Below are 8,017 nucleotides of genomic sequence, written 5' to 3'. Positions count from 1 at the left end.
TTAGTTGAGGCGAAAATACAAAGCGTGTCACGAACTCCTCATTCTTCATAATGGGCCCTGTAGAAAGCCTAAATAAAACGTTTGTTTCATACTAATAGTTCTGGAGGCAGTCTGTGAGAGAGTGACGGAAAGCGAGCTGGGTAATGCAAAGAGCTGCGACAAATAAGCGCAGGCCGTATAAGAGCACATCAACAGAAGCTTCAACTAGGCTTTCTGCTTCACATTCATACAAAGCTCTAAGAGATCCCCGTAATTTTTTGGCGTCAGCTATTCTGGATGTCTGCGGTAGTACAGTCCCAGCTTTTAAATGGTGTAAATTGATTTTCGCATCGCATCTTCGCCCGGCAAACATTATTATTAAAATTAAAACCAAATTCAAAGTATATAAATGCAGATCGGTGCCGTATAGATATTTTGCGGAAAACACCCAGATTTTTTTCAGCTTTGAATAAATGTGCAGTATATTCAGAGGTCTTTCTGTTAACCTGCTCATTTAGTTGAAACTGGCTATATGCGAAAAATATGAATGTTCTTTCAAAACATTTATAACTTTAATATACGCGACCTTTCCTTTCGCTTGAGTGCTCCTATCATCGAAAGTCCCGTCTTCTGTAAAAAAAAAAAACGGCAATAAGGCTAATGCTAAAAAACAACTTATTAGCACACCAAAGCAAGGGGAGCAAAAATGGCAGCATCTCCACTCCGTGAATGATGACGAGGGTGCGGAGTACGGGGACTCGAAATGACATCCAAGTTGCGCCCCGAGTGACATCCGATTTGCGCCCCGACCGTCATTCCGATTTGGGCCGTGAGTTGCGCCTTGATTATTCCCTAAGTGAAACTGCAACTGACGGCTCAAATCGAATTTCGCTTGATTTTCGCTTGATGGTGGTGTGCGCGCGGATGGACGAGGACGGACATTGGGAGTTCTGAAGAAACTCCGCACCGTTATAGGCGAGGAAGTAAGCCGTTTGACTCTCGGATACTAACTCACGGCGGCAGCGCAATGGGTACGACGACTGACACAAACTCGGCCTGGTCTAACCGATACAGGCGCGAATCCTGCCGGTGCGTGCGTAATTTTGCGATTGTGAATGCTATGCGCACGGACGCGGACAGACATTGTGTGGTCCTGAGATACTCCGCAGCTGAAACATTTAATCCTGTTTACTATTGTTTTTCAGAGTACGTTAGTCACCATGGGGAGCGTCTCCTTGGTACGTAATTTTGGCAAATGCTTTCAATTTTGTCATTGGTCTTTCACAGCGGGGAACTGTGTTCAAAGCACGTCCTATCATGCTTATGTGTGCGTAACTATAATTTATCATTTAAATCGCCGTGATGCACCCCAGCGTAAACTGTTTTGTGACATCTTGAAGCTCTTCATGGAACCCGCGGGCAATGTAAACCCTGTTTTGCAAAGGCGAAATGTTGAAGCGCCCCTTTATTTTGCAATTAGATCTGAAAGTGCCAGTTATGATTTTAGTTCAACAAGACCTGAACCTGTATGGAATGAAGCTGCCCGCACCGGAACGAATGGGTAGTTTTTTCGGTGCGGCGTCACGATATACTGGCATTTACTGGTATTTTATCATCCCGGTCAAAATATATTGTTATGTCTGGACATTTTCTTGTTGCGTAATGTAACGTGAGTAATTCTTGACTCATGCGAAACGTAATGCGTAATGTAAATGTGTAATTCTTGACGCATTCGGCTGCACTAACTGAAGTCATCTAACAGCCTTTCAGATTCGTAACATATTCGTCGTGCTCTTCTTCGCCCACATGGTACTTCAAACGAGGCGGCATCGTGCGAGTATGACGGAGTGAGTAAAACACCAATTTTCGATTTGATTGATTGTAGGGTTTAACGCGCCGACGCAACGCAGGCGGTGAGGCGCGCAGTACTGGAGGGCTCCGGATTAATTTTGACCATCTGGGGATGTTTAACGTGCGCCGAAATCTCGTACACACGGGCGTTTTTGCTTTTCGCCTCCATCAGAAAAGCGGCCGCGGCCGCCGGGAATCGAACCCGCGACCTTGTGCTCAGCAGCGCAACGCCTTAGCCACTGAGCCACCGCGGCGGGTAAAACGCCAATTTTTATTGTTTACTGTGCAACAGGGCGATATTACACTAAAATGAATCGTAGCTTGCGGGCTTGGACCTTTGTTCAAAAAAAGTTAGGAGCCACTCCACGCTTCGAGCGTGGATGACTAGCGAAGCTTTTTTCACTTTTAGCACACGACATAGAGGCTACGCAGAATTTAGGTGAAAGGTATGAGCAAATTTAACTTCTCTCGACCATTAACGGCTGTTATCCCTAAGAGAGAGTTTTGCGCCTCGGACACCTTACCAACATGGACCCGTAGCTATAAATTATGCCGTGGGTGAACGCGGTTTCCCGCCATGGGCGCGAAGTGAACACGGAACACAAAAACTGACCGCGTATCTGCTTGCCTTCGTTGCAAATGTCGACAAAAGACGATAGTCTTTGTCGACATTTGCCGTGTAAATTCCTCTCCCCTCTTTTCCGCTCACCTCTCATGCTGTTTCTCACCCGTCGCGCTCCTTCCAAGATAAACACGCTAGAGGTTTGGTCAAGCCAATTTAAATTTACCGCTTTTCACAGCTCCAGGCCGGTTGTCTCGATGCCAGCGCTCCCGTACGGCGGAGACGCGCGTAAACCGAGGCATGCCCTACTACAACGTCTATTGAACCACGTTGCCCTACTCCACGTGCGTTCCAAGCGGAACAACTATAGGGAGCCTACAGCCTATCGTCATCATCATTATCATAATCGGAGCCTATCTACGCCCACTCCAGGGCAAAGGCCTCCCCATTATTCTCCAATAGCCACGGTCCTGTGCCAACTGTGACCAATTTATCCCCGCAAACTTCTCGATATCATCTACCCATCTAACTTTCTGCCGCCCCCTGCAACGCTTCCCTTCTCTAAGGATCCACTCTGTTACCCTTAATGACCAACTGTTATCTTGCCTTCGCATGACATGCCCTGCCCACGTCCATTTCTTCTTAATTTCTACTAATTTGTCCTCAACACGTGTTGGTTCCCTGACCCACTCGGCTCTCTTCTTGTCTATTAATGTTACACCTATTATCTTCCGTTCCATTGCGCGCTGAGTGGTCCTCAATTTAAGTTGAACCCTCTTAGTGAGCCTCCAAGTTTCTGCCCCATAGGTGAGTACCGGTGAGTACCGGTGAGTACCGGTATGCTCATAGCATACCAATATACGTGGACCATTCGCCCTACTTTCACTGTCGCATACTTGTTCATCAGGCGACAGTTTTGTCCACTTGTGCCTGCATTCGATATTTGGGAATAGCAAGTTTCTTCTTTGCTGCCCTTTAACTTCCCCCTCGTTTTGTTGCTTATTCCCCATTTTCCGCGTTCCAGGCACGATATCGCCCACCTTCCTGTCGTGATTTTCCCGGCTCCACCTGTCCAATTTGCTCATTTCCTCTCGTCACTGTCATATTCCTTTTTTTCTCAATAACGTCCTTCGTTTAATGACATGGTTTGCCAGTTTCTCTTCGAAGCTTCTGATGATTTTGCGATTATGGTCGTTGGCTTCTAGGGTGGATAGAAATGATCCGCTATCTGCATCATGGGCGATTACGATCATGAATTTCTTAACAGCTAATCAAAACTTTTCGTTTCTTTCCTTCCTTCCAAAGAGTCTTTCTGCTTCTCAGATTTCGTCTAATTTTGGTCTTCGACATGCTGTTGCCTCTGCTCTTCATATTGCCTAGCATCTAGATCAGCGCTTAGAATGAAGTATTGAGGTTGTTCTATATCTTTATTGTACTCCTTCAATAGACGAAGACTGTATAAATTGTCCTAAACTGATTTCTCTGCTGAATCTCAACCCGTGCTTCACCTCGGCCGTTTTTCATCATATTTGAGTGTTTTAACGGCATATTTTTACCTGCTCAACTCGTATCGTTTCGTTAAGATTCCTCGTAACCACAGTGTACTGAGTATTTCGCATTTCCAATTGTCGATAACGATGCCCTCGTAGGAACAGTCAACAGCATCACCCTCGTTGCTAGATGTTCGTTAATATGTTTGTTCCGCAATTAATCGGCAAAAAAAAGTCTAGAGTTGAGGAAATTATTGTGCCGGAACTTCACCTATGCTCCGAAGCACGCCGCTCTGGAGTGCTACGGGATCATTCAAATCACCCGTGGTGTTAAACATGCGCCGAAATTTTACGCATGATGGTCAGCGATTCCGCGGCAGAAATTAACCTCGCGGTGAGCTACTGAACCGTTGAATCACGCGTGGGCTCAGCGTTGTCATGTACCTCGTACGCAGATCATACCTGATCGCTAATGCTACATAATCTCTGCGATTCATTGCAAGCTCTGTATATATAAAGAGTCCAGCCCCAAGCCCCTTTTTTCTAGATGCCCTCGGTAGCACTGAACATGACCGGTGAGTCCTCACCGCGCCTAGTCCTATACCCCGTATATTGTCTAAGACCTTCACCGAATACGCTGCCGTCGATTCGCTGAGTTCTAGTGCTGAGCGCTGCCAGGTTAAAACTCCATTGATTGATTGTAGGGTTTAACGCGCCGACGCAACGCAGGTGATGAGGCCCGCCGTAGTGGAGGGCTCCGGAGTAATTTTCACCACCTGGAGATCTTTAACCACATGCGCCGAAATCTCGTACACACAGGCGTTTTAAATGCGAATGCATTTCTTAGTCGGGGGCTGTCGTGCTCCGTTGGCCGGCGTGCGCCCCGCAGGTGTTATCTCTCCGCGCCCTAGCAACAGCTGTGGCTCGCCTAGCAACCGGAGCAGGTGGTAGCTCGGGCGAGGGAGCAGCGGAGGGCAAGGGGAGAGGAGGAGCGCGCGCGGGCGTGTGAGGGCGCTCACATCGCGGAGCTCGGGCGGAGAGAGAGAACTCGCGCGCGGGCTGGCGTGTTTGCGCGGGGCTCTCTCTCCTCTCCGCGTACCCTCTCCGCTCGCTGCGCTCGGAATCTATATAATGCAGTGGAGTGCGCGCCTAATTACTCGCAGCGCACTCATCGGCGCACCCAATACATTCGCATTTCCGCACGATCCCCTTCGGGGAGGTGGGGGGATTTTTTTACTTTTCGCCTCCATCGGAAAAGCGGCCGCCGCGGCCAGCAATCGACCCCGCGACAGAGGTTAAAACTCCAGTTGCGACCTATTCGGACCCACATTTTCTTAGCATTCTCTGCTGTGTCGGTGGCCTGACGTCCGCCTTGGTTGGGTGCTCTACAGCTGCTGGGGTTATGACTTGAGACTTCGGTTCATAGGGAGGATGGAGCCGCTTATTTTTGTGTGGGTGTGGAAAAATACACGTGCATAAATGCGAGTGGGGAGAACTGGCACATGCGAGTTGTAGCTGTGATATGCAACGCAACTATTCAAATTTTTTGAGACGCTACAGAAAGTGTCGGGACACAAAGACCTTAGCCTTTGAATTGGTGATCATTGGAATTTTGAAAGGCTTCGGAAGTGTCTTGAAGGAGAAGTGGCTGAAGAAAAATAGTGACGCTGATGGTGACAATTCTTCTTCTTCTTATTTTCTTATTATGTTGATGATTGTGATTTAATTGTGCTTCTAGAAACCAGAGTGCGTCTTTTGAGCATCTGAAATGCATAGTTTTTCTCAAAGGGGTCGGCCCTGGCTTTTCCAACGGAATTTCGAAGCCAACACATTTCACACATTTTACAAGAATACCCCCTGCAGTCGTATTGAGTGTCATGCTTTGGACTGCTCCATCCAGTGTTATTTTTTGTTTTAGAGCCTTGATTTGTCTAATCATGCCTAGACCAAGGAGGGCTGAGCTCCTTTTAGGGGCGAAGTACCTTAAAGCATCTTTGCTCACGGCGCAGCACCGCGTAAATTGAAACATCTGTGAACAAAAGGTTCACAAAAGGTTAACAAGAACAAAATAAAAGGTTCATAAAAGGTTAGAGAGAGAGGGAGAGAGAGTGCTCCTGGAGAGCCGTTCTGCGCATGCGTGAAGAGCATTGGATTGGATTGAAATGAAGTGGACTGAATTGGAATAAATTGAATTGTATTGGATTTGATTTGATTGGAAGCCGTTTTAACAGCAGTAAGCACTCTCACGGGTGATTTATGGTAAGAACGATCTCCAGTGCTTCGCCCACTCGTCAAGACTAACTTCGTGGAGATGCGTGAATTTTTTTACAAGGACCCCCTTCCGGAGCCCCTGGAAAAATTGTATTTAGACAAGATCACTTTTTAAACAAAACAAAGTTACCATGAGAAATGACGCGTCGCCACTTACTGCATTAGGAATTCCGTTTTATATTTTTCAGCGTCTTCAAACACTGCTTTGAATAAAAGTAATGTTCATTTATGTTTATTTTTTGCAATTGGTCTTTTTTTGTTAGCGAGTTTTGTTGACTTGTGTGCTTGTTTATCCTTTGCAGTGCTCACACACACAACCCTGCTGCAAAGGATTTCGCTGCGAAATGTACACCCCGGAAGGGGGAAGTTGCGTGAAGAAATTGTCCACCCCAGCCCGGAGCGGAGGACGCCGCAAAGGATAATTCGAGATAATTCTTGACTAGCGAACGACAAAATATTCCGTTTATAGCCAAAGCCTCAAGCCGATGTTAGTGTCTGCAGCGCACCTTCTTGCTATCTTGCAACTGAACAGTGACGCCATTTTTGTTGGTTCGTTATTTGGCAAAGTTGTTTCGACCTGTCGTCAGCAGTGAACCTTTTCTAATCTTGGCATCATGGAATTCTTTCACCGCAAGATGGTGGCAGGCTGCGCCAAGCTTTCTTCTTAACTTTCACGTTCATGTAGTTGCACTGCTTTTGTTCAAAGAAGAATAAACGTTTTTTTTATGATTTCAGGGGAACTAAGTTGCCGGGAATTGCTCAGTTCTTTGTCTGGGGTAGCTAAATTACATACGTTTTGAAAATCGCAGCATTTTTATATATGGTATTGCGTCCAGCACTGGGCACATCGAGCAGTCTTGGTGACCTTTTGGGCGACACCACGAGTACCAGTGCATAAGCTATGTTCAACGGTTCCAATATGTTCGCAAGGGGATGGACCATGAACGAGCCCTTAAGAGCTGTGGGAATGCTATGGCCGATGAATTTCTTGTATTTTTACGTGGAAGAAGCTGGAGTATCCTGTTGACCATGAGTGTTCAACTCAATGTACTTTTCAAACTACCTACCTTCGTACCAAAACTCAATGGGGCCATGCAGACAAAACACAAATTCAGCTCAGTCGAAAGATTTCCTCGTTGGAATCATACTGACACCACTTTTAATGCACAGTTCGCTGAAAAGAGCGATATAATAGGGAAAAAAGGAAGGGCCATGCGACCCACCAGCTCATTGCCCGGAACAGAACCTATGATACGCTCAGGTGTGCGATTGGCTGAGGCCGGCAAAAGCAAACGCAAATTAGGCAGGTCTTATAAGCTTGCTGAACGAGCTATTTGCGATTAATTGTAATGCATATTCATTAGTAAGAATCAAAGCTAGCAGTCGGCACGTGCCATTGCATAGAACAGACGTGTCTCGTATGAGCCCCTGCGATTTGTTTCCAAGTGGACGGAGAGTCTCAATTTTCGGCAGTGCAAACAAGAAGAACGTTTTCGCGAAGCTACCAGGATCACGCAGAACCAACTCTCAAGCTCGTGAGTTCATTTATTGCAACGATTTGACAAATCGAAGCGGACGCCACCGCGCTAACCCTAACCCCGGTGGTCCGCGCCTGCCACGGGTATGGAGCGCGGGGCGGGCATGAGCGCGGCAGCCGAAGCTGTGTGCGCTGTACCCGGCGAGCACGGGCCACGAGACGACGAGATGGAGACGCAAGATCGCTGCAACGAAGGAGAAAATTCCAATGTCGACGACAAGTGGGACAAGTGGATAGAAGTAATGAGCAAGTCGGCGAAACGAAGAAACAAGGCCAACGCTTCAACTGCTAAGCAACAACGGGACTCTACTCCAACGAAGCCAGCTT

General features: G+C 47.1%; 1 long non-coding RNA gene across 1 annotated transcript; it reads left to right on the top strand.

Annotated features, from left to right (window-relative positions):
- Positions 1–1,223: 1,223 nt before the first annotated feature.
- Positions 1,224–6,893, top strand: LOC144142115 (uncharacterized). The gene is made up of 2 exons (XR_013316843.1): positions 1,224–1,826; positions 6,456–6,893. It is a non-coding gene; the product is annotated as an uncharacterized LOC144142115 (long non-coding RNA).
- Positions 6,894–8,017: the final 1,124 nt, after the last annotated feature.

Source organism: Haemaphysalis longicornis, unplaced genomic scaffold (genome assembly GCF_048455015.1).
Source record: "Haemaphysalis longicornis isolate Haplotype H1 unplaced genomic scaffold, Haemaphysalis longicornis Haplotype H1 scaffold_6, whole genome shotgun sequence".
NCBI classification, from domain to species: domain Eukaryota; kingdom Metazoa; phylum Arthropoda; class Arachnida; order Ixodida; family Ixodidae; genus Haemaphysalis; species Haemaphysalis longicornis.
The sequence above is the reverse complement of the archived record's forward strand: the minus strand, read 5'-3'. Positions and strand labels throughout refer to the sequence as shown.